The following is a 25557-nucleotide window of genomic DNA, read 5'->3' on the forward strand; positions in this document are numbered from 1 at the left end:
CTGCAGGCAGAGGGCAGGCTGGATGGAAAGCACAGCCCCCAGCCCCCCAGACACAAGGTCTAGGGAAGCACCAGGCCCCTCAAGTGTGGCCCCCCCGCCCACTCCCAGGCTGGTCCAGCTCCGGCCAGCCACTCCCAGAAGAGGATAGCGAAGGCAGCCTCCATCCAGCCCGGCCCTAACGAGCCGTGGGGCTGGTGTCGGATCTTCCCCACCTCCTGAGTGGGAGCTGACCCCGGGCCTGCTAGGACTGCTGTTGCCATGGCAGCCCAGATGGCTCCAGCAGAAGGGGAATAAGTGCCCGCTTTGAATAAGCCAGCAGCTGGTTTCCGACACAGCCCATTCAGCAGCCTGCAGATGGGCTGATTATTCCGAGCTTTTCAGTGGTTTCCCTTTATTCACTTGGACGTTAATGGTTCAGGATTGTCAAGCCGCGGCCCAGCCCCCCTCACCCCAGAGCACCCAGCCTGTGAGCGCTCAGTGCAGGGCACCTCCCCGTGCTTGGCACACGCCTGCCCCGTGTCGGGGGGCTCAGCAAGAGGCGCAGGCACGGGGGGAGGGACATTGCACAAGGAGCAGGAGGAGTGAAGGTGACTTGGCTGCATTTTCAGCATTAAAATTTAATTGGAGCTGCAGCAGATTCCTGGGCCATATGCAGCACGAGCAGGGCTGCTTGGACGGCCGGGGGTGGGGTGGGGGGGGACTGCTGTCGAGAAGATGGGGTGGAGTTTGCATGGTAATATCTTACCCAGGGATTCTCTCTCTTTCTCTCGAAAGCTCCAGCACAAAGAGGCTTGTACACCAGCCAACATCTCGCCCAGCCTGGGGTCCCTGCGTCGCGGTTTCTCATGGAAATCAGGTGAGGATGCTCTTATTTTGGTTTTCTCTTTTGTCTGGGTGAAACGGTCCCCTTCCCCTTGGTCACAGCCTTCTGTCGGGGTGTTTCTCCCGTGACTCAGCCTGTCCCCAGATGGCCAGCTTCTCGGCACCGCCAGCACTGGGGTGTGGTGTGTGCACAGAGACATTCCGATAACTAGGTGTTGATAAAACTCGGTGTGGAAACCAGAGGGGGATTTTCCTGCAGCTGTTCCCTAGCAAATGGGGACATACCTTGGAAAGGGGCCAGCGGGGACTGGCCTTCAGCTCGTTGGTTCATCACTAAAAATATCCATTCGGTGCCCGGCTATTTCCCATCTATCTCTGAGTCATTCCTGGTGGGGAAACGGACACTAGCCTCACTGCAGTGTGAGGAGGCTAAGGGCACACTCTGCCTTCGCTAACTCCTTTGTTAAGTGGAATGATCAGTTGTTCGTTGTCATTGCCTTTTCCTAACCTCATTATCGGCCCTGTCTGCACGGAGTCCCTGCCGAACAATAGCACAGCTAGGCAGGCGCTGGGCGGATGCAGGGCTCCATTTTCAGCGCTGAGCAGCTGAGGGCTCAGATTAACTGATATGCCACTTGTTTGTATTTTCTTTCCAGAAGCATCTTTTTGATCCACATCAAGCATAGGGTTTAAGACAGGTAAATGGAACCTTGCATCATTTCCAATGCTCCCCGAAGGGAATGCAGTAAAAACGCTGGTTTAGTTCTCTGCCTTTAAACCACCATTTTCTCTAAAATATGGGAATTAGGAGCAATGCTGGGGGGAAAGGGACAGGGACACGGAGAGAGCCGAGAAAGTCCAGCCTATCAAGGGGACTTTAGTACATCCATTCCTGTCTGCAAAGAGTTAATCTGACAGATGCTACCACCGAGCATTTTGGGGTGCCATTTTCACATCCATTATTGCTCTGCCACCTTTTGCATTGGAAAATCTAACCCAACCCTGACAATCAAGGCAAGTCTAGAAATAATGGGATATTTAATGCCTAGCAGCTTCTCAAAACCCTAAGGAATGCCCCGATCTGCCTCTCTTAAAAATACATCAAAGGCCATAATCAAACTAGTTACTGAATGCCCAGCTAGTGCTATAGGCAAAGGAAGGCTTGCTTCAGAGCCAGACTCAGCCACTCCTGGAGTGCAGTAACATCCGACCGAATTCAGATTTCACACTCCGCCAGGAATCAAAATGAAGGAATACAAAGTCCTGCTATGGCAGAGTGAGGGGCAATGCCCAGACAGGGGAAGCGCAGAACAGCACTGAATGCCCAGAATGTTGAATCTTAGCAATCATGGTGTGTAAGTAACTCTAACTCTGCCCTGAAGAAAGCCATTCTCTCTCCCCACTCTGCTCTTCTGCTCACCTCCGCTCATCACACACGCTGCTCGCGTGACATGACTCGTGTAGGGTGGGCTCTTGTTCCTTCGTGCATTCTGCTCCTGCCGAGTGCAAAGCTGGGCTTCAGTCCTGGCTTCCTTTTTGTTTATCCCTTGCTTAACCTGAACAATACGGCTGCATATTCACATCTGCCGCATCCCCGCATGCTACGCTAGCTAAAGCTCCCTGCAACCAATGTATACACAAGCCAACAGGCAGCCCAAGACTGCAACCAGAAAGCACAGTTCAGTGGTGCCCAAAACGAACATTTTGTTAACTGCCACCAGCACATTGTCATTTGTTCTCTCCACTCGATTCCCAGGAACACACTCCACTTATGGCCCAACAAAGGGAGTGTGCTAAAGCTCTCAGTTCACTGGCAACAGGGCAATTACCTACCTTTAGAGAACCCAACCTCCATCTTACGGCCCCATGCCGGGAAACCCTGTGCTACATTCTTACTGGCTTCCACTGTGTCTATTCTAGCCGTGCAGGCAACCTTCCTACGGACTCCCGAGGACGGCCCCAGGTCCTATGGACGATCCTCAGTGCATGGTGTTCACCAAATGCATGCATGCCGGGGCTTCCTGAGGAGAGCCATTTTCATACAGACGGCTAATTGTTAGCTGGAATAATAATAACTAGCTGACAGCTGTGTCCCATCAGAGACTGTGCTGCAGTCATCTCTGCCCATTTCCAGAGGGGTTTAGCCAGGGCTCTTGTTGTTATGTTCATATTGATTTTGAACACAAATCATTAGCAAAGTCGGACTCTAATGGCTGCTGTCAGCTGACTGTATTTCAGCTAAATACAAAGGTGGGGCAGGACCCCAGTCACAGGTATCCTGGGGTGAATCCAGAGTAACTCTATTGAAGATGAAGCCTCTCGTGTAACTGAGATCAGAATCCGACCCAAACTCTCTGTAGCTTTACAGAAGATTGCAAGGAGTGCATGAGGCTGGGCGGGTTAGGATATTACGATCTGAAATGGGTAATTGTTTGGTGTGGACTTTCTATGCCTCCTTCATACACACACCGGGGCATAGCTGTGCATGGGCTCCAGGAAACTCAGAGAGGCTCCTTTCTAGCACTGCTGTTGGGAAGAAGCTGCAGGGGGCTTAGGGGTAATTTCCTGGGAGCTAGATTCTGCCCCAAGTGACTAGCACGAGATCCGTTGTCCGCTGCAAGTGAGCTCAGTGCTGGTGGTCAATGGAGGATGTCTATGGCTTTGTCTCCTAGTGACACAAAGAGGAAACGGGTCCTTTTTCAGCATCACTTCGGACACAGTGTAATAAAAGATGCTTCAATGGTTCTTGGCATTCTGCCCCACCTGTCCCCATGTTCACGCCACACAGAGACACACACATTGTGCAAATGTACATACAAGTTAGAGGTGGTCAAAACACCTGATTGCATCAAAAAAGTTTTTTTGTTTTTTTTCTTCCCCCAAAAATCAAATTTTGATCAAAAATGTAATTGAAAAATTGAAATTCAGAACATTTGGACCAACTTTAACAATCTAGTCAGCCCTGAAAACAACACAGGTGCACACACACACATCAGGTGGGGAAGCAGCTAGTTCAGGGGAAATCTAGGCAGTGGACAGCAGCAGCAAATGGAGATACACAACTATCTCGGAATGGTTCCAGACCCACCCTCCCCTTTTCCTGCAGAGAATCAGGTTTTGTACAGATTCCACACCCCAGACTAAGGGCCGGCTCCCTCTTCCAGGGCACAGGATGGTTCCTTTTATTGCTGTCTGTGATAGTGTGAATCACCGCAGCACGTGCCATGCAGGTGTTAGTAGGAGTAGCCCTGTAGGAAGGCATGACCATGAGCACGGGTTCTGGATCATGGCACAAGTAGCCGGGGGACCCAGCCCAATGAGGGGCTGGCTTGTTGACTGAGGAGCTGCTGGTGTCTGGGAATCATCTCTTTTGATTAAGCAGTGTCAGCAAAGTGACTCCTGCGGCACGCAGGGAGCCAGGCTTTTGCTCTTCCTGAACGGAAGACCCAATGCCCTGCCCTTCACCCCCATCAGGCCTGTCCCCCACCCCGGGGCGTGCTATGCAGCCGGACAGCAGGGAGCGCGCAGCATTGCGGCACGCCCAGCACTCCATGGCTCAGAGCTACGGCCCCAATTAGCTCGTGTTCCGCCTTCGTCTTCTCTCTCCTTCGGAATGTAAAGCTGGCTCCTTCCTAAGCCATGAACGGAAGCCAGTCCAGCCAGCGCCGAGTGACCCAGTGAGCCCTGCTCTGACACCGCACACGCCGCTGGCAGACGCCATTTCTAATGAAGAGGATTTGATCAAATGAGACAGCGAGCGACTCTGGAGAAAGCTGGGGGCTTGGCTTCTGCATGCCCGAGCCCTGGAGATGCCCAAGCCAAAGGGGCTCCTTTGGAGGAGACTTGCATGCAGACATGGACGGCGCCACTAGCCACCCCTTTCCTAGTCCAGTAGTGTCTTTGCTGTCATGTTTTCTCCTAGCTTAGGGTGGGGGTGGCCCCAGAGGACTGCAGTCTATCCATCTCTGTATCCCCAGGGACACAGCCAGTGTGGGACCTTTCTGTAGCCAGGAGAGGCTCTGCAGCTTCCTCTGAAAGCACCTTGCCCGGAAGAGGGGCCTATAGCCCCTGTGCCAGCCCAGCCCAGGGACGGGGAGCCTCTGGCACCGTCTCCTCTGAGCCCCCGTTTCCCACAGGGCGGCAGAGCATCGCAGGCAAGACTCTCCTGCTGGGGTGCTTATTAGTGCGGGGCTTCCCTTCGGTGCCACCTGGACCCCAGGAACTGGGGAGTTGGGTGGCCGTGGAAGGTGCCGCATGCTGTTCTCTTTTGCTGTGTTGGTTGCTTTCTTTTGCAGCTGCTAATGACTGACCTGAGGTCTGTTCACACACAGTCCCCTGCGCGGCCGGAGCAGCAAGACAAGATGGGGGGTTATTTTACAGTGTTCTCGTAGCCAGTGGCACCAGGTAGGACACGGGGCAAGCCACGCACAGTGGCACTAGCGGCTGGCACATGGGGTGGCCAGACTCCCAGAGGGCAGCATCAGGCCTAGGCACCGCGTGAGTCCCACTCCAGCCTGGCAAAAGCCTGAGTGGGGAGGAACATTCCCATGGCAGTGAGAAGTGGCCCCTGAGCGACCTGGGGTGCTGGGCAGCCCTTCCCAGGGAGACAGTGCTGAGCCGAAGTGCCTCACAGCGTGAGGGGGTGGAGTTCGAATGACGCCTGCCAGCTTGCCGGCTCTGCTCAGGCGATTCGTCCAGAAGCCCAGGAGGAGAGCCTTCCCTGTCCTTACTTGTTGGATGGGGCTGCGCTTCCCAAACTCCCACTGGCCTGGCTGGAGTTTAACTTGCTCCGCGTCTGTCCTGACAAGCAGCCCCCTATGCCCTTGTCCAGCCCTTTTCCTAGGCCTTGCGACCTGCTCTGAGCAGGACTCAAAGCCTGGACAGGTCTGAGCACAGGCCTGGGGCCAGCAGCCTCTGAGCTCTAATCCTGCCTCTCAGGCTCACGCCCCTCTGCAGCCTTGGCTATCGTCTCTGAGATCTGATTCTGCAGCTCCCAGGGCCTCTGCTTTGATTGGTGTGGAGATGAGGAGTCGTTAGTTAACCCTGGAAAGTTCTCTGAGAGTGGAAAGGGCCAGGTCTCCGCTGCAGAGAGTGCCCTAATGCTGCACTGACCGGGATGAAGGAGCAGGGCACCTGGTGGTATCTAACAGCTTCGTTTGCCTTCTTTGCAGAGACACCAGATGTCTGCCTGAGGGATGCGCCATCTCGCTCCCCAGTGGGATTCCTGAGCCCTGGCGACCCGACGGCAGTGCTATGGCGGTGCCCTGGCAAGGAAGGGGCAGCAGTGAGTCACAGCACCTCAGACTGGCACCACGGGGAGCGGGTTTCGGTTCTTTGTCACAAATCCCCAGGAGCCAGTGTGGCTCCAGAGAGGATCACGCTGACTCGCTGGCCTGTGAGTGTGGCCATGAGGCTGCCTGCTCGGAGCTGCGGGAGCAGCACGCACAGGACACTGCCGAAGGTATTGCTTAGTGACGACATCCGGAAGATTTGAGACTGTAGCAAACGCCACGTGTCAGCCTGTGCGTGTCGACTGCCCGACAGATTGCGGCCCGGCCCATGCCCCCCTTTCACAGGGGTAGACGGCTTGCAGTGGGAGAGGGCTGTGAGACGGAGTGTGGCTAAGGCTAGCTCTGGGTCAGCGGGGCTTTCTTGCCAGGGTCACTTCTCCGAGCCAGTGCAAATCCCGATGCCTCGGCCCTTTCACAGAGTTAGTTCCCTCGGGAGGAGAACAAGAGCTAAGGGCTGGGGAATGTTCTAGATGGTTACAAATGGGGGTGACGCCAAAGCAGTTCATGCTTGTCTGAAACCTCCCCCGGAAAGAGAACTGATTCCTTAGGGCTCCCCCACCCCGCCCTTGGGGCAGTGGGCCAGGAGGGCGCGGCTGGGTTTGTAGTGTCCATCTGCAGATTACCCTCAGGGCTGAGAGGACAGACTGCCACTGGGCTCAGCGCTGGTGCAGGCTACTGCATTCGCCCGATCTGCATGAATGATGGTGCTTAGCCTTTCTGGCTCGCCGGGGTGCTCCCCTCCCCCTGAGTGATATACCGGGGTGCTAGGAGCTGAGGGATCACCTGGCCGTGGTGGTAGCTCTGGAAATACTGAATGGGAAATGGTGGCGGTGGGAGGAGCTTAAGGAACAAGTTCATCCCACTGGCCTTTCGTCACCGGCTCATGCCATGACTTCTCTGCTCCGGTGAATGTTCCTTTTGTGAATGGTGCCGAGCCCAGTAGCAATGGAGCTGGGGTGGGGGCCAGCGAGCCTGCTCTGAGTTCCTTGAGCCCCCGGAGAGGCTTGTGTGGTGTGATCTCCTCGTGTCAGGGCGAGAGCTCGGGGCTCAGAGGGACCCAGGCTGCTCATTGTCTCTATCACCTGCAGGCGATGTTCTGGGGCTTTTCTCTGCCATACCTGTCCTGCGCAGCTGGTGTCAGGCTGTAATAAGGGGAGAGTGCCTCAAGGAGATTGGCTTGCCCCGAGGCCTGTGTGCTGGGCTGTGTGTTTAAAAACCTGTCAGCCTCCAGGAGCAACATGGAGCACGCGGGCGGGAATGCCACCTCTCAGAACTCCCCTGAGCCACCGTCCTCCATCACCATGCTAAGCAAGCGCCGCGTTCCCCTGGTAAACGTAACAACTCCAGCACTTTCCTGCTGCTGGGAGGTGGGTGGGAGCGTGCCCCAGGGAGGTCAGGGAGCAGCTTCTGCAGGCAGGGTGCTGTGGTGGGACTTGCAGGTCGGATTCTTTTAGGAAAATTAGCTGCAGGTGTGTTCCCGTTCAGTGAGGGACTCTCCGAGAAGCCAGCATGGAGGGCCTCGCACCAGGGAGCTTGCATCGGGCGAGTCTAGCTATTTCCCATGTGTGTCAGCACAGTGTGTGAACACTGCAGCGTCTGTAGAGTGGGGGGACGGAATCTCCTGGCTGTATCTACCTACTCCTGACGAGAGAGGAGCCGAGGGAGCCAGGTGGGGGCATAGAGTGCCCCGTTTGGTTCCAGGGGGTTATTTCCTTGTTTCCTTTCCCCCTCACTTCCCATCCCTGAGACATTCCCTAGTCCATGTGACAGATGGAGCCTGCCTTAGCTAGGAACCTTCTGCTTCTCCTGCTTTACAGCTGCAGTTAGTCTCTTCTGGTTGTTCACTGTGGTTCTGTGCTGCTCCATGGGCATGCTGGGGAGAGCCCCCAAGCCAAGCATCCTCAATACGCCCAGCCTGCCGGGTTCATGGTCAGGCCGTGGGGGAGAGCCAGAAGACAGATCTTCACTGTTCTTTGGAATTCCATTTGTTTCCCTACTGGGCCCCTGCTCGCGAGACAGCAGCTACTCAGAGCGGGACAGAAATAGCTTTGTCTCTCCAACAGCTGATGCGCTGCCAGCTCATGGCCTTTGCCCCAGCCACCAGCTTAGTGCAATTGCACAGCATTCTCCTAACCCTGTTACCCATTTCCTTCCTCTGCTTCTTCTGGCACACTCCTGCCCCGTAGATCGGACGCATTTAGCTCTGATGGGCTGGCAGCTCCTTGGCTCGGTCACTACGGGCCCGTCTCCACCGCCTGTGGCAGCGATCAACAGGCTTGGGCTGGTGGAGCTGGGGCTGCCGTGTGGCTCGGCCTGGGGCTCGGGCTCTGAAGGCCAGGAAGCCGGGCGGGCTTTGGAACCCGAGCTCCAGCCTGGGACGCCACACCAAAGCCCTGGCTGGGCAGCGTGAGCCCTGCAAACCCGGGCTGGAGGCTCGCTGCTGCGGGCAGTGCAGACAGACCCCAAGAGCCTGACTCTCACCTGCCCTGGAGCTGTGGGCAGGATTCCCTCCTAGCTGGTGTGAGTGAGGGGAGCGCGCTGGCTTGGTAGCTGTGGAGATGCTTCTGCACAGGGGTGCATGGCAGCAGGAGGGGCCGAGCGCTCTCCTAGGCCAGGACGGTGCTAGGGGCTGCATTTGCAAAGTGCTTTATTCTCCAGTTCGGTTACTTAGGGTCACACAGGCCAGTTCTAGCCTCAGAATAATGAGCCACTAACATTCCAAATCCCAGCCCGATAGCCCAAAGGCGTCTCCTGCCGCTAGATACCAGGAGCTGCTCCTGGCCTATGACAGCAGCATGGGCTAAACTCCAAGGAGGTGCATCCCCCACCAGCAAGTGGGACTAACTGGTGCGTTGTGCATGTATATTACCGTGCTAAGTTCTTAACGTACTAACCCAGGAAGATCTCCCTGCCCTCACAGACTCTGCCCCCCAGCCAGGCCTGCTAATGCCGCTGGAATATGGAGTAAGTTACTTGCGAACGAACTAACCCACTAACTGGCTGTAATGCATGCACTACTAACCCGGCTTGTTTCACCTCCTACTAACCGGGGACAGCAACATTGCCTTTAAAGGGGAACGGAAAAGCTTGCGTAAGTATGTCTGCAAAGAAGCCAGTCAAGTTGCCGCCCCAGGAACAGAATCTACGTGCAGTGTCAAACATTACAAACACAGCGAGGGAATCGGTGGGGAGCTGCTCCTCCATGTACCTGACAGGGCCTGAGTGCACGATTCTGTCTTTCCCCAGCAACATGGGGTAGCGCTCCAGGAACACCAGAGAGCCAGACTCTCTGCTTTGCTGTCGGTGCTGGAACTCCCACAACACCTGCAGAGGAAAGACAGACACTGCTTCGCCGGTCTTGGCAGGTCACTAGAGGAAGGACTGATTTTCCAGGGGTGTTTCTGTCTGTAACGCTGAAGTCTGCATGTGGATTCTGCTGCTGACTAGGGATCCTAGACTGGGTTTATTGACAAAAGCTTTTCAGTTCCTTTTTAAGTCACTAGATCTCTCTCTCCTGTGACTAACAAATTTCCAAACTGAATTAAACAAACTAACCTTTGCTGCTTTTCTCTCCATTTCTCTTTCCTAGTTCTGTTCCTGAACTAAGATGCCCTCTCTGGTTATGACATGTGGCTCTTTATTAACTGCTTGTACTAATCTCTTCTTAGTTGGTTCTATATGCTACTAACACACACTCTTTGGCTCCTTAACTTTCTGCTGCTCTTCACCATGACAAATGAATGAAGAGGTGTTCCCCCACCCCTCCGACAGACCCCTGTCCATGCGACCCTGCTACGTTATGCGGCTGTCCTTCTTTTCAGAGCAGCTGAACATCTTGAACTCCCATTAAGTGCAATGAGAAAGGAAGTTGCTCAGGAGTTTTGAAAATTAGGCCACTGGTTTTCAATCAACTTTATGAGGCCAAGAGAAAACAATGCTATTCACAGGCTTTATAAAACGGTTTGGAGTGGCATGTTTCACATACTGGCCAGTCACTTTGTAATTTGTATTTGCCAGAAGGTCCAGTGAAGCTAATTTGCAGAGAGACCCTGTTAAAAAGCAATTAAGAAACTGCAGTCCCCACCCGTACCCCAAACTCTTGAATTGCTTGGAACGCTGCCTGGTTCATCTGTCATTGGGAATGGCCTCCACATCAGCCTTAGTGCCTCTGTTACTCCTGAGCTTTGGGACGGACATGGGGTGCTCTCAGCTTGTGCCGGGCCAGGACTCAGTTTCTTTGGATCTCCACTGGTTTCCTTTTGGCACTGATGCATGTGGAAAGCAGTTGCCAACCTCAAGCGCCTAACTGCCAGGAGCCGAGGGGCTGAACCTCTCTGGTCGATTGGCACTTGTTGTACTTACTCCTGGTCCCTAACCGAGAGCATGGGAGGTGACGGGCAGGGAGAGGAACAGGCCATGTTGTCTAGAGGGAAATCTGCCGTCGAGGCGTTTAACGTATTTCATGATGCACTAACATTGGGCCTAGTTGTGAGGTCTCGTTCAGCTTTCACTCCACCTGCATGGGCTGCATTCCCTTTGCCTTCTCTGGGAGTTTGCCAAAGTACAGGCGACAGGGTTTGGCCCATCCACTGTGCCTTTGGCATGCAAACCAGGAATATCCGCTAGCTCACTAGCATCCCCTCGGGGGGGCCTGCAGTGATTAACAGGACTAACCTAACCCCTGCATGGACGGAGAGCAATGCTGGTTGCTGTCCTTTTAACTGCACTTAAATACTGAAGGCAAAGGCCCGATTCCTAAATCAATCAGTGATAATAGCTGGAGTGGGAACTTGACGCCCTTAACCACCCCAAAGGCTATGCATGAAGCCTGCAGCACAGGGTACCTGGCCAGGCAGTGGGTCCCTCCTGCACTGCTCCGGGGGGAGGAAGGTGCCAAACCAACAAAACGTGGCTGCTAACGGGCTGAGGAGACGTGGGTAGCAGGAGCGGCAGGGGGCTGTGAACCAGAACATTGCTGCTCAGAGCTGGGGCGGGGGTGATAATGTAACATGTGTGTGTGTGGCTGGCATCATCGTGAGATGTTCCACGGAAAGTCGTGCATGGGCGGGGGAGCAAAGGGAGGTGCCCCGGTGAGGTTCAGCTGGGGAGATCGCAGTGGCTCCAGGGCAGTGTGGAGAGCTCCCCAGCTAGGGAGCAGAGCCAGTGGGCAGAGGTCAGAGAGCTCAGGGGGAAGATGGCAGGAGTGAGAGGAGGGCGCAGTGAGAACAGGGAGGGGGCGCAGGCAGAGAGGAGAGCAGCACCAGTCCAGGGGCAGAGCGGGACCAGATGCAGCGTGGTACTGGCTTACCGAGCACCTGTCCCCATTCCCCAGCTGTTAGCTCCGCTGACAGGGCGGGGTGAGTTTGTCCCTTCTGTGCATCTCAGCGTGGCCGAGGGCTACACACGAGATCCTCTCCTGGAACTGCCTCCACTCGGGAGCAGCCTGGCTTTGACACTCAGGCAAGCAGAACTCACGGGAGGAGAGTGTCCGCCCGGACAGACAGACAGACAGACAGGTGCACTCTGCAGCCAGGAGCATCGCTTGCTCTCCAGGTGTGGGTGCTCTCCAAGAGCAACTCTGCCCAAGTGCTTTATGGATCTGGCCTGTAAGTGATTGGAGCCTCTCTTGCTCGTGAGACGCTCCGGGGCTCACTCCCCTTTCGCTGCTGTCTAACTGCTAACAGCTGTTCTGCTTTGCCTTGAGACGTGTAGCTGGAGAAGGACCCACAGCGTGACTCGGTCTTTATGCCAGTTTATTGCCTGTTTCTGTAGCAGACCCCCCCACACCTTTAACCCCTATGTGTTTCTGTACTAACCACCGTGACCTGTTCCTTTCAGGCTGATATTAACGACTTGCTGGGGATCTCGCCACTAACCTAACTGCCTCCTCTCGATTATCTCTCCGGGTCCGTGTGTGGCAGTGATGTGGCTGGTGTATTTTTACCTAACATACTAACTAGTCAGGAGGCTGCCCGACCCTGACTGCTCCCTGCTTTATTAACATACTAAAACCTCTCTCAGGGCTGGGCTCAGAATGGGTTTGGGGGTCCATTGTTCCATGTGCTTCCTTGGAGAGTGGGGTTGTGATGCACCCCCAAATCGAGGTGCGAGCACGACTTGCCCTTTCAGGGTACGGCAAGGGGTAGAGTATCTGGCTGCCTTGGATCAGCATGAACAGTGATGCAGGTTTGCCCAGCTGGGATGGGGCCCTCCAGGAGAAGGAGGGCATGCAGGCTCAGCCTGGGCACAGCGAGGCTGGCTCAGATCACGGGGAACCCGAGCTAGGTTAAATCGGGGTGATCTGGCACAAGGCTTGGCAGAGAAAGCGAAACCTTCCTATTTTGCAGGTGAGCGAGAATCTGCCCAGAATAATGTAGCAACCGGGGAACCAGCATTTCAGCCTCGGTGGTGTTCAAAGCGTGCCTGTGCCCCAGCCCGGGAGCTGCGGCCGAGACACTGTCTGGAAGGGCTGGGAGAGCCTGGGCTTGACCACTGGCCAGCCCCTCACTGTTGTGTTAAGGTGTCTATCACTGCTTTCAGTGACCTGAGACTCCCCCGCTGCTCATGACCTAACCAGTCCGCCAGGCAGCAGGTGCTAAAAGGCTGGATTTGCTCATCCCAGGAGATGAGTGGAACACGTGAGCCCCAAAGGCCAAACCTATGTCTGTGCCAACCTCTGCGGGACTCGGCATTTGGAAGCTTCCCTGACTTTCTCTGGGTCCCCTGCTCTTCTGGTCTGTTGGTTTGCACGGGCTGGAACCCTGGGGCCTGAGGGGTAGGAGCCGCTGGGAAGACTGCAGTCTCCACAGGAGAAGTATGCTCCCATCTGCACGGCGAGGTCCTCGGCTGCCAAGGGCAGCGATGCAGGGCGGGGACAGGGAGCACATGGAGAGGTTCTTACAGAATGGGCGGCTTTGCTTGGCTGGCTCTGTTGCTCTGCTCCTTGTCACTGCGCACGTTCCCTGCTTGGCGCCCGGGTGCCCTTTGGGTTCAGGTGGCTTCCCATCTCTGGCTGGGCAGGGGCAGAGATTTGCCCCCCGCCTGTGCAAGTGCAGTGACTCCAGGGATCCAGCGTGGCAAGGGAACATGGGGGTCACCTGCAGCCGCCCGCTCCAGACCCAGCTCCTGTCCTGCGTTGTGCTGCTTCTCGGCCCCCAGGCAGGCAGCGATCCCCCCTGAGCGGGTCACAAGGCTGGGCTCCCCATTTCCCTCCAGGGGCTGTAGGGCTCTATGCCTGCTGGGCTCGACATGGATTTCCAGGGAGACCGGAGAGCTGGGGGATGTTGCACGGCAGCGTCACGTTGAGGACAAGGGCGTGACCGGCCTCTGGCACGATGCTGGGCAGCACATGGAGGGAGCCGAGGGGAGAGCTGGGGCTGGTGTATGAGGAGAAGTGAAAACCTGCAGCTAAGGGGGGATGGCAGGAGCCCCCAGGAGTTGGCCCTGTGAGCGGGGAGGGAGGGAGGGGATGAATGAGGGGGCCCAGGGGAGCATGTAGGAACCTGGAGATGAGGGACAGGAGAGCTGGGGCAGGCAGCAGCGCCGCCCGGGGCAGACCTTCCTCAGGACAGTGGCTAGCTGGCCTAATAGCACTTCCAGCTCTAACATCGGGGAGCAGGGATCTCCCCGCGTGCCGAGGCTGGCCAGGTTTTAGATCCAGGGCAGGGTCACCCCAGCAAGCAACGGCAAACCCCCAAGAGTCCCCTCCTCCTGTTCTCTGGGCCTCACCCCGGCGGATTAGGCACGGCGCTCTCCCTGCGTCGGTGGCCAGCGCTGGGCTCAGCGGGACAGCTGCTGTGCACACCTCACTGCTGCCGGGGGCACTTGGGCCAGGTAACGCTGGCTGCTGAGGGAGGCAGGAACCAGCCTAGAAGGGCCATTTGTCTGCTTGTCTGCGGCAAGTCCTGTGTTCCTGGGTACAGGAGAGTCAGAGCAGGTGACAGCCCCCAGGACTGCTCCTCTCCCCTGCCCCGCAGTCGCTGTGCGCAGGCCCAGAGGGGCAGTCTGAGAGCCAGAGGCCCCAGGGATGGGGGGATGGATGGTGACGAGACACTGTCTGGAAGGGCTGGCCCGGCAGCCCCCGTTTCCAGGGGTGAGCAGTGTCTGATGTTCCCTGCGGGGAGCGAGACCGGGAGACGACAGAGGGAGTTTGCAGACGAGTCTCAGGCTGCTCGTGCCCCAGCTTGTCACTTTCAGGTTTCACAAACCCTGCTGCCAGCACCCCCAGGGGCTGCCCCACAGTCTCCAGGGGCCGCGGGGGGGGGGAATCCCTGCCATCCCACAGCCTTGCTGTTCTCAGGTTTCAGCTCCTGGGTAGAATGGGGCCCTCTAGGGAGGGATGCTCCTAGTCCCTCTAGAGCCAGAGAGCTCTGGCCATGGCCAGGTGAATAGGCGTGTGAGGGGAGACAGACAGACAGATGGACAGACCAGTGAGACAGCAGTCTAAATCTTGGGGAGGATGCTGCAGGCCCAGCACTGCCTCGACTGGGCAGCCTGGAGACGGCTCCCTTCCTTGCAGCTGCACTAAGCCCAGGGCCCAGAGCCGCTCACTGCTCCTCGCAGAAAGGGGAGACGGAAGGGGCCAGTTTGGTCACGTCTCCCTCTGTCCTGATTGTTCCCTATTGCACATTACAGCCTGCTGCTGGCTTTTCAGTGATCCCGGCGATGGCACACCCAGCCCTTGCCTTGGGAGACGGTTCCATAGCCTCTCAGACCAGGCCATTGGGCCATTTCTCCAGGCTCTGCGTGTGTCTCTCTGATGGTGCCGAGTGTGTGTGTGTGTGTGTGGTGTGTGTGTCTCTGATGGCTCTGTGTGCATGTGCGTGTCTGTGTGTGCAATGGCTCTGTGTGTGTATCTCTGATAGCTCTGTGTGTGTGTGTGTGTGTGTAATGGCTCTGTGTGTGTGTGTGTGTATCTCTGATGGCTGTGTGCGCATGTGTGTGCAATGGCTCTGTGCGTGTACGTGCAATGGCTCTGTGTGTGTGTATCTCTGATGGCTCTGTGTGTGTGTGTGCAATGGCTGTGTGTGCGTGTGTGTATCTCTGATTCATAGATTCATAGATATTTAGGCCAGAAGGGACCATTATGATCATCTAGTCTGACCTCCTGCACAATGCAGGCCACAGAATTTCACCCACCACTCCTAAAAAAGACCTCACACCTATATCTGTGCTATTGAAGTCCTCAAATTGTAGTTTGAAGACCTCAAGGAGCAGAGAATCCTCCAGCAAGTGACCCGTGCCCCATGCTGCAGAGGAAGGCGAAAAACCTCCAGGGCCTTCCAATCTGCCCTGATGGCTGTGTGTGCGTGTGTGTGCAATGGCTCTGTGCGTGTGTGTTGCTCCCACGCCGATAGTGACTGTTACTCTGGTGTCTGGTTCGTAGGGTCCTGGTGCGGAGGGCGGCCGAGCTAGCTGGACCATGCTGCCTGCACAGGGCTCCGTTGCAATCAGCGGGGGCTGCCCAAGAGACAGGTTCCCATGCAGGCTGCCCCTGGGGAGAGGCGTTAGTGAGGCTCAGGAAGGGGTCAGAGCTAAGCTACCTGCATGCGATGGTGGGGCTGGACGGGGGCTGCGTTCCTGCCTTAGGTCTGCTGTAGTTCGAGGCCAGGCTGGTGTTTGACCGGGCGGTGGCGGTTGCTGGACGGGGGCTCCCTGGAGGGGATGGTTTCCAGAGCACATGGACTAACAGCCTGGCCAGCACCTTGCAGAGGAACCAGTAACACGAGCACCACGGGCAGCCTCCAGAGCCGCATGCTCCTCTCACTGCTCAGCGGGGGCAGCTGCCCGGCTTTGCTGGCCCTGGCCGCAGCCTGTCCCCTGTGCTTTTCCCTGCTGGAGCAGACAGGGTGTTGTAGTGGGCAAGAGGCTCTGCAAAAGGGCTGGGGGTGGGAACTCCTTGCCTCTCACCCCCGCTTTGCCAGGTGGCCTTGAGTGAGCTGCCCCATGGGATGGGATAATGATGCATGAATGAGTTCGGGCCGCCTGAGCTCCCCTCTGATAGCCCCTTACTCCAGGAGGTCAGTGGACGGAGGCTGGAGGAGGGGGCAGAGGCTGGCTTTCCGAGGGCTGGTTGGTTATTGTTCACTCCCCCCATCCCTCCCAGCGGGATCAGAAACTCATGCATCCCAACAGCTGCCCCGCCCCAGAAAGTGACAGGCCTTCCAGCAGGATGTCCGGAAGGACCCGAAAACTCATCGGCCCCAGCTGCTAGCTACACATCCAGGTATCTGCACTCCTGGCTCACAGGGGTGCCGAGCGCCCGCAGCTCTGGCTGGCTCCCACCGGCGTCAGGGTGCTCAGGCCCCAGCTGGGCCTCATCCTGCAGCTGCGGCTTGTGCAGTGTCTCCCTCTAGCGGCTGGTGCTCGAGAAGGATAAAAGCCGCTCACCGCTAAGCTTGTTCCTTCTGCCCAGGCGGTAGTGGCCTGGGATTTTTGAGCAGAAGGCCTTAGGTCCAGTCACCGCTGCCAGCCCATGTTGGGGCAGTTGTTACACAGCCAAAGGTCCAAGCCAGGAGCAGCACCAGGGGCTCGTGGCCCCTTGGTTTGTTTCTGCCCATGTATTGTACAGTGGCACCTTTATAGGGCACTGGGCCGCTCGGGACAGGCCTTTGCTTTATGGTCTCATGACCTAATCGCTGCGGTTTTGCCACAAGCCTCGGACCTTCCATCCTCTGCCCTAGGTCCTTGTGTCTCTGTGCAGAGCCACCCGTAGGTGGGTGTGGGCCGGTTCTGGCCCTGGTTCTCACTGCGCATTGGAGGGCTCCTTTCTCTTGCACAGCAGAAACAAAACTCCCATTGCAGAAGCATCTCATAAGCAAGGGGTGCATTTGACAAGTGGGGAACAACCCAGGGCCTGACCCTCTCCCCTTTACTCTCTGAGTCGGGCTCACTCACAGGGTAGGGTCAGCCAGGAAGCAGAGTGAGGCCCATAGCATTCCAAACGGAAGGGCTCTAGGGGAAAAATTAAGATAATAAAAAACCCCAAAGCAAAGAGAAACCTGCTGCTAGCAGAACCAGATTGTTCTCCTCCTCCGGATACCCACTCCCCTTCAGGGTCTGCCATGGGCCGCTGCTCGTGTGGGGAATGGAGACCGCCCCCGTGGAAATGACTGCCTTTGCTGACGGCGTGCTCACCTGAACAGTTCAGATACAATTGTTCTTATTCACTGGTCAGGAACCTGTTTCAGAAGAGCTTTTGTACCACACAAAGGTCTACGAGCAGCAGCGATGCAAAGGGAGTTGTGGGGAAATGAGATGCAAAGCTGCCTTATTTAAATGCTAGACAATCCCTGGCACACATGCCTGCAGAGTTGCGAGGACCAGAGGCTGGACTAGGCTTCCTAGAAGCAAACGTGGGGGAAAGAGTCTGGGGCTGCGGTCCCCGGAGGAAAAGAATCAAGTGGATCCCACTGCCACTAATTTTTCCAAGTAACAGGAAAAAGCCTTTGATGGGCTGGGTGACCTGGAGCCAGTAGAATAATGCCCGACCCAAACCTGGCCTGAACCCAAGGTGAGCTTTAACTGGAACTGGGTATAAGAATTTGGTTCCCTATATTCTCCCTTCTGCGTCTTCTGTACTCTGGGCAGGACTGGATCTGAAATGGCTGGGGCTCTGGAATGGCAGGCAGGCAGGCTGGCTTCATAAGATCGCCAGCTCAGGTCTGCATGGGGTATGGACAGCTCAGGTCAGGTCCCCAGAAGCACCCAAGCCCTGAAGTATTTCTACAGCCTCAGCCCTGGGAGATTTGCCCCTCGCTGTGCATCTCACTTTCATGGAGCGTTAGCTCTGTATAATAGTAATGCAGTGGGTGACGAGCCCTGGCACCCTGCAGCCCAGTCAGTTAGAGCATCCCCCAGCAGCCCAGCACCAAGGAGAATTAACAGCCTGGCCAGTTAGCACGGCCCCAAAGGCCAGTGCATCCAGCCCAAGGCCCTTCCCGCAGCCCTGTCAGACTGATGCCTGGGGGGGGGGGGGGGGGCGCGAGAGGGGTTGGGGAGAGAACATCACACAGCTGGGACCGGCCTTTGTGCGGCTCTGGAGAAGCAGGCTCTTGGCCCCACGGGTGTTGCCCGTGGAGAAAACCAGCGCCAGCAGGCATGCCGCGGATCTGTGAACAGCCCTGGCTGTACGTGTGCCTGGGGCTCCCGATGGACGGTGACCACTGGCTCAAGCCTGTAACGTCTGCTCTAAACATGTCAACTCTGCAAATGCCTCTGCAGCCCCGTGTCTTTGTGTGGTGCCACGGTGGGTGCTCCCTGCCCCCTTTCCCTCCCAGCAGGAAGGGGCAGAGCAAAGGAAGCTGCTGCTGCAGCCAGGCCGGGGTTTGCGGTGCGTCAGCCCAAGAGCTGTGCAGGTGCTGGGCCCGGGAACCTGGACAGTCCGGCTACCAGAAAGCCCCGGGAGGCGACTGCAGCTGAAGAGATCGTTGCGTGTGGCCCAGCAATGACTCTCTTACTGAAGCTGCAGCGGGAGCCAAGGGCAGAGAACCTGAGGCCCTGCTGGGCGGTTTGAATCTGCAGCCCACCCCGCCAGCCCTGCTACACCTACCCCTAGGTGTTAACATCAGGACCAAGAAAACAAGCTGGAGATGGACATGCCCCAGGCCCAGAGCTCTCACGTTCTGACAGCCTGCACTCCAGTGAGGTCAAGGCAGGATTGGGCTGAGGGAGCAACAGGCCAGATTGGGCCTGACTAGCCCCCCAGGGCCCGGGACCTGCCCAGAACCGGTAACAGTGAGCAGAGGGTGCAGACAGCAGCAGGACCGGGCAGGCCAGTGTCTCAGACATGGCTGAGCTATGGCCGGTGCAGCATGCGGGACGCTGGCAGGGATGAGTGTGTGACAGCCAAGGGCAGTCAGCACCTGCTGGGGGCTGACTCCAGCTCCCGGGGTGCCCAGCGCGCAGCCCCCAGAGCAGCGAAATGCACCCAGAGGCCAATGCCGCGGAGGAGACCAGGGCAATCTATATCCTCTAAGGGACCATTTCCGCCTCCGGCAGCCGGACGGGCAGCGTGGAGCCACTGTGAATGTGGAGCACCCACCGGGGCAGGCTAGCCTGGCGTCCCCGTCCCCCCCGCACACTGACAGGGGGGACATAGCCCCAGCATGGATGGCACCTGCTCTGCTAGTCACCATCACACTTTGGGGAAGTGGTCTGTCTGTGACAGCCAGGCCTGGGCTGGGGGTGGGAATGGGAATGGGCAGGGTGGGGATGGTGGGAAGCTATTAGGAAGTGGGGAGAAGAGGGGCCAGAGCCAGGGAAGGTCATCGAATCATAGAAGATCAGGGTTGGAAGAGACCTCAGGAGGTCATCTAGTCCAACCCCCTGCTCAAAGCAGGACCACCCCAACTAAATCATCCCAGCCAGGGCTTTGTCAAGCCTGACCTTAAAAACCTCTAAGGAAGGAGATTCTACCACCTCCCTAGGTAACGCATTCCAGTGTTTCACCACCCTCCTTGTGAAATAGTTTTTCCTAATATCCAGCCTAGACCTCCCCCCACTGCAACTTGAGACCATTACTCCTCGTTCTGTCATCTGCTACCATTGAGAACAGTCTAGAGCCATCCTCTTTGGAACCCCCTTTCAGGTAGTTGAAAGCAGCTATCAAATCCCCCTCATTCTTCTCTTCCGCAGACTAAATAATCCCAGCTCCCTCAGCCTTGCCTCATGGGGAGAAGCGTGCAGCAAAGCAAGGGGCACACACGCCAGAGGAGAGCAGCACTGCGGGAGGGGGGCACCAGCACACTGACCCGGGGGGCCTGCGAGGCTCGGCACGGCGGGGGGTGCTGTCTGGTTGAAGCCAGCGCCGGGGACAATGAAAATCAATCTGCTCCTGCTGGCCTGACCCTATGAACGCTGCTGATCTGCGACCCCATAGCACTGAGCCCTGGGCCCCCTGGCAGTGGGGGGCGCAGACATGGGGGAGACACACACAGCTACAGAGCTTGCACTCCCAGGAGGGCGGAAGGATTTTGTCCCTGTGGAGCCGCGGGGAGCTGAGCGATGCAGCAATGCCCCTGGTAGGGTGACCAGGTGACCGGTTTTCGTCCAGAACACCCGGTCAAAAAGGGACCCTGGCAGCTCCAGTTAGCACCACTGACCGGGCGGTGCTGCGGGGCTAAGGCAGGCGAGTCCCCACCTGTCCTGGCACCGAGCTGCGCCCCGCAAGCGGCCAGCAGCAGATCCAGCTCCTAGGCGGGGGGGCAAGGGGCTCCACTCCCTGCCCTCGCCCTGAGCATCGGCTCCGCTCTCCTGTTGGCCAAAATCACTGAAAGTGAGTGTGGGTGGAGGAGAGGGAGGGGGAATGTAGAGAGTGGGGGGCGGGGCCTCGGGGAAGGGGCAGGGCAGGGGGCGGGGCCTCATGGAAGGGGCGGGGCTAGGGTGTTCGGTTTTGAGCGATTAGAAAGTTGGCAGCCCTAGCCTCAGGTCACCCAGCCAGGCATCGGCAGAGCTTCGAACAGCCCCAGGCGCCTGTACCTTGGCCACAAGGTACCGCTCTTGGGCCCAGGCCTTGGCGACACATGCTGTGGTCAGCACGCTGATCTCATCGTAAAAACAGAGCTGACGGCGAAGTGACTCCCCCTCTCCGGATCCCCAGGGTCTGTTCTGCCCCGGCTCCAGCTCTCAGACGGGGGCTCCCCTCGCCAGGGGACGTGTGTGTTTTACAGAGCCTGGCACTGGCGGCTCCAAACCACAGCACCAGCAGTAGGGGGCTCTGGCTGCCCGCCTCCTCCAGCAGGCACAGGGAAACTCGTATGTACCCAGACCTGGAGCTGCAACCAGCATGGACTCTGCCCCTATACCCTGGAGCCTGCCCCCATGCCCCAGATGCCTGCCCCTTTGTGCCTGGAGCCTGCCCCCATGTCCCTGGTGCCTGCCCCCATACGCCTGGAGCCTGCCCCCATACCTTGGAGTCTGCCCCCATGTCCTCACTGACTGTCCCTATATGCCTGGAGCCTGCCCCCATGCCCCCGGTGCCTGCCCCTATACGCCTGGAGCCTGCCCCCATGTCCCCGGTGCCTTCCCCATACACCTGGAGCCTGCCCCCGTATGCCTGGAGCCTGCCCCCATGCCCTGGAGCCTGCCCCCATGTCCTCACTGCCTGCCCCTATATGTCTGGCAGCTTGCCCCCATGTCCTTGGTGCCTACCCTCATGCCCCTGGAGCCGGCCCCTGTACACCTGGAGCCTGCCCCCATGTCCCCGGTGCCTGCCCCATATGCCTGGAGCCTGCCCCCATGCCCTGGTGCCATGTGAAGCCAGCAGTATCCATGACTCCAGGATCAGCACGGTACTGGTCATAATACCTCCAGAAAGCCACTCAGAGACGCTCATATTTACAGCTGCGGGTTTGGGCTCTTCTGGGCTCCCCTGGGACAGCGGCTATTCCTGCGGACACTGGCTGCCCGTGGCTGTGATCAGGAAACAGGCACAGAGAGTCTGGCAGATGAGTCCAGCCTGCCCCAGCACTTGGCACTCCGGGGCCAGACACAGCCAGGCTGCATCCCCGGAACATCCCCCCGGCGCCAGGCCAGGGGTTCGCACAGGCCATGGCCGCACTGCCTCCCGTATGGCTGCAGGTAAGGATATAAAATAGACTGGTTTGAAGCAGGGGGGCGGAAGCTCCCTGCAATCGGGGGGTGCCGGGAGAGGAGGTGGACTGGGGGGAGGCATGAGATGCAGCTGATGGGGTGGGCAGCCGGCTCCAGGCTAGGCAGGAGGATCCCGGAGGTTCCTACTTCCTCCAGGGCCTGTTCCTGCCCCTCTGAGTCCCGCTATAACCCCCTGCCCTGCCCCGCCCCGCTGGGTGTGCACAAGTTTATGTGGCGGGGATAGAGCTCCACAACATTGCCATTGTAGGAACATTACCCCCTGTCCCCCAGGGCCACTGCCCCTGGTTTGAAGCTTGCCCTGTCTATAGAAGCAGGGCAATAAACCCAGAGTCTGCGCGGCTCGCTCTCCTGGCTGCACAGAGAGTGCTGCGCGCCAAGAGTCACTGCAGGGAGACGCCCTGGGCAGGGCCTGCCCTCCACGCTGGCCGCAGCATGAGGATAAGGCCGGAGTCGCAGCAGCAAACACCTAGTGGCCAGCAGGGAGGGTTTGCGGGCCTGGGTGGTATCAGTTAGAAACACAGACAATTGCCTCCGAGAACAGCGAACCTTCAAACAGCAGGGGCTGTGCTGCAGTCGTGTCCCAGGGCTGCAGTCGTGCCTAGGGTGACCAGCCATCCCGATAAAATCGAGACTGTCCCGATTTTTAGTTCTTTGTCCCACGTCCCGACCGATGCACGGCCGCTTTTATTTTATTTTTTTTTTTGCTTCCCCCATGTGTCCCGATATTTTGTCCGTTTCATCTGGTCACCCTAGTCATGTCCCAGTCCTACAGTCGTGTCGCTGGGCTACAGCCGTGTCTCTGGGTTGTGCTACAGTCGTGTCGCTGGGCTACAGCCGTGTCGCTGGGTTGTGCTACAGTCGTGTCGCTGGGCTACAGCCGTGTTGCTGGGCTGGGCTACAGTCAGATCACTGGGTGACATTCACCCCTGGGCCCAGCATCACACACATCCCACTGCAGCCCTCACAACAGGCTCAAGTGGGGTGTCAGTGGTGCCTAGGCCTGGGCCAGCCCCCAGCCCGGGGTAAACGCCCCCGTTTGCACAGGACCCTGCCTCCAGCCAGGCTGCAGCACGTGTGCTGGGGTTCTCCTGCTGTGATGCTGGGGGAGGCCTGTGAATCACGCGGGGGCCACACTACCAAGCTGCCTCCCACCCCGTCCCCGGCCGGCCGCGTGCCGCTGGGCCTCTGGCAAGGGGGCAGCAGATGGTGCTGTTGCACTAGGAAAGCCCCTGTCCCAGGTGCCCTGCAGGCAGCGGTATCTCCTGTCAGTGCTGACGCTGGAGATGAGCTGGTTAGCGCCGGCTGCCTCTGCCTGGCTCTGGGCAGGCCGGACTGACACAAACCCGAGCTGCTGAGCCTGCTGCAGCCCCGTGCGCACCGCAGGGCAGCTGCTTCTGTGGGAGTCTCCGGCAGGGGCCCTGGGGAAGCCACCGCTGGGAGCCGGAAGACAAGGAAGAAGCAGCGAGGGGAGAGGTCCAGGGAAGCAGCCGCACCGTGGGCTTCCCCCCGGCACGTTGCCTGCCCCCCGGGGGTGGGGGCCGTAGCGACACGTGGCAGGTGCTGGTCGTGGGAATCGCTCACAGTCGCACATTTGGGACAGTTCAGAGCCAGGGCTGACCCTTCCTGCTGGCACTGCCCTGCCCGGGACCAGCCGGCTGGCGGCCTGGCACTCAGGGCATCCTGCTGCCCCAGCCGCGTCCCTGAGCTGACGGGCTGGCTGAGCTTTTGAGAGACAGAGCGCCCCTCAGCGCCTGCAGGGGAAGCGACGGGGGCTGGTCTGCAGTGGGGGTGACCAGAGCGGGGTGCGCTCTCTCTCCAGAGGGCAGGGGAGATACTGGCAGGGAAAACAATTCCGAAGTGGCTGGTGCTGAGATTAGTGCATTAATTCTGTCTCTCTCCAGAGCCAGGTGCTGGCTCTTTTGGGATGCACCCCACTGCAGGCAGGGAGCAGAGAACAGCTCCAAGAAGGGGGCAGGACCAAGGTGGACTTCACTCACACAGAACCAGGCACATGCCCCCTCCTAAGGCCTTGCTGAGCAAATCCCAGCCACTAACCCCAGGCATGCAGCCCCCAGAGATTTAACAACATCACAGCATCATGCCCCCTGGCCTGGCATGACACACTGTCCCAATGTAAAGCAGCTGTGGGGAACTGGGAACGTTGATTCATTCCTGTGACAAAATGTGTGACTCGGTTTTCCCTCTTACCTTGTATTGTTAGCCTCTGCTTGCAAAGGGGGGACGGGATGGGGAGACACGTACCTAGGAGCTGGCAGCCCATGAGCGGAGCTATAGAATCGTGAGATATTCAGAGATGTATAGTATTAACTCTGTAAAAGTTACATGTATCTGTATAGGCTAGGGGTTGTTTTCAACTCCCTGGGGGGTTACAAGATTTTCCTGAAGGAATGAAAGTCCCTGGGGTGAGGGGAAGTGAGGGGAGAGGGGGGGAGGGTAATCAATGCAAATCTTTAGGGTGGTAATCGATCTGGAGAAGCCTTATCCCCCGCCAGGGGAAACAGCATCTCCTGGTTTAACCCAGCTCAAGAGACTGACAAGAAAGGCAACCGGTGCAAACTGACCTAGCGAAGGACGTCACTCTCACCTGATACAGCAACCGGCATGACGCTGTGACCAGGCCCTGTGGACACTGGAACCTGCCAAGGTCTCCCTGGGGAAGAGGGCTGCCTGCCTGGTAAGCTGCTTACCGTTTTTAACATATGTTTTCTCTGTAATGATTTTGTTCTGAATAAACAGTACTTTGCTCTATGACGGTTGGCTGGTCACTGGGGTCAGAGGTGGAGATACCTGAAGAACCGCGAGACATGAATTGTTATTATTTTGGATCCCGAGCAGCACGCTCAGAGAGTGATAGACAGGGTCCCTGCCCCGGGACTCACAATTCAACAGACATGCATGCATGCGAGGGAGAGGGACAGGGCTGCAACAGACATGCAGCAACCAAGCCAGGCTAGGAACCATGAGTCTGCAGAGGGTTTGAGTGTGTGGCTGGTCTGTGCTCCGGGGTCCGCTGGAAGCAATGCCCGTAAGGAGGAGAGGGTGCCGGGGGCGGGCAGGGTCTCATGGGGCAGGTCCAAGGGGGCTGGGGCAGAGCAGAGTGTGTGTCTGGCATGGAGGTGAGGGGGGCTGGGTGTTCAGGCCTGCCCTGGTTCCCTCCCACGTTCCAGGCAGGATCGTGTCGTATGCGTGTAGATCAGGAGCTCCCGCTGCTCTGTTAGCACTGCAGGGCGCCGGGCCTGCCCACGACATGCCCTGTGCTCAACACACCCTAGCCTGGTTTGCTGCAAAGTGATCTGGAAACAGGGCTGGACCCTCCCAGCCCGCAGCAGGGGAGCAGTACTAGTCCCACTGAGCAAGGGAGCAAGGTCAGAGCCAGGAGTGCCGGGTGCACCGGAGATCCTGGGGCCAGGACCCTGCTCAGAGCGGCCCTCTCCTGACCGTGGAGTTTGCCGGGCCCTAAAGGAGCTGACAGTGAAGGAAAGTTACAAAAGACGAGTCAGGTCAGCTGCTTTCGCTGGGCTCTGCCGAGGCTCAGCAGGCCCCGGAGCAGGCAGGCAAGAGGAGGTGCGGAGAGACCAACTGGAGGAGAGTGGGAAGCCTTGTGAATGCACCGGGCTGCAAGTTCAATGCCTAAATTCTCCCGCTGCGTAGAGATGAAAAGGGGCTGAGGAGGGGGCAGCTGCCGGGGCCTAGCGCAGAGCTTCAGATGAAGTCTTGGGGCACCCAGTGGCGCAGGATAGCGTCAACCTGGGTAAACTGGGTTCACCCACTTCTCGTTTGGGAAATAGGGAGTTCACTTTGTTACTTTATC

The 25557-nt window shown here is 57.9% G+C and overlaps 1 protein-coding gene and 1 long non-coding RNA gene across 4 annotated transcripts in view; one reads left to right on the forward strand and one right to left on the reverse strand.

The window, feature by feature from the left end:
- Nucleotides 1-1316, reverse strand: part of CRYBB1 (crystallin beta B1) — a 30987-nt gene extending 29671 nt beyond the window's left edge. For all 3 annotated transcript variants that reach the window (XM_073313720.1, XM_073313718.1, XM_073313717.1), the window contains exon 1: nucleotides 746-1316. The gene's annotated coding sequence lies outside the window, so the exon portion shown is untranslated. The remainder of the gene's footprint in view (nucleotides 1-745) is intronic.
- LOC140899005 (uncharacterized) lies at nucleotides 401-18370 on the forward strand. Its single transcript, XR_012155179.1, has 4 exons — nucleotides 401-587; nucleotides 775-856; nucleotides 1479-5226; nucleotides 5994-18370. It is a non-coding gene; the product is annotated as an uncharacterized lncRNA (long non-coding RNA).
- Nucleotides 18371-25557: the final 7187 nt, after the last annotated feature.

The sequence above is a fragment of the Lepidochelys kempii genome, chromosome 15, assembly GCF_965140265.1.
Source record: "Lepidochelys kempii isolate rLepKem1 chromosome 15, rLepKem1.hap2, whole genome shotgun sequence".
Taxonomy (NCBI): Eukaryota; Metazoa; Chordata; order Testudines; family Cheloniidae; genus Lepidochelys; species Lepidochelys kempii.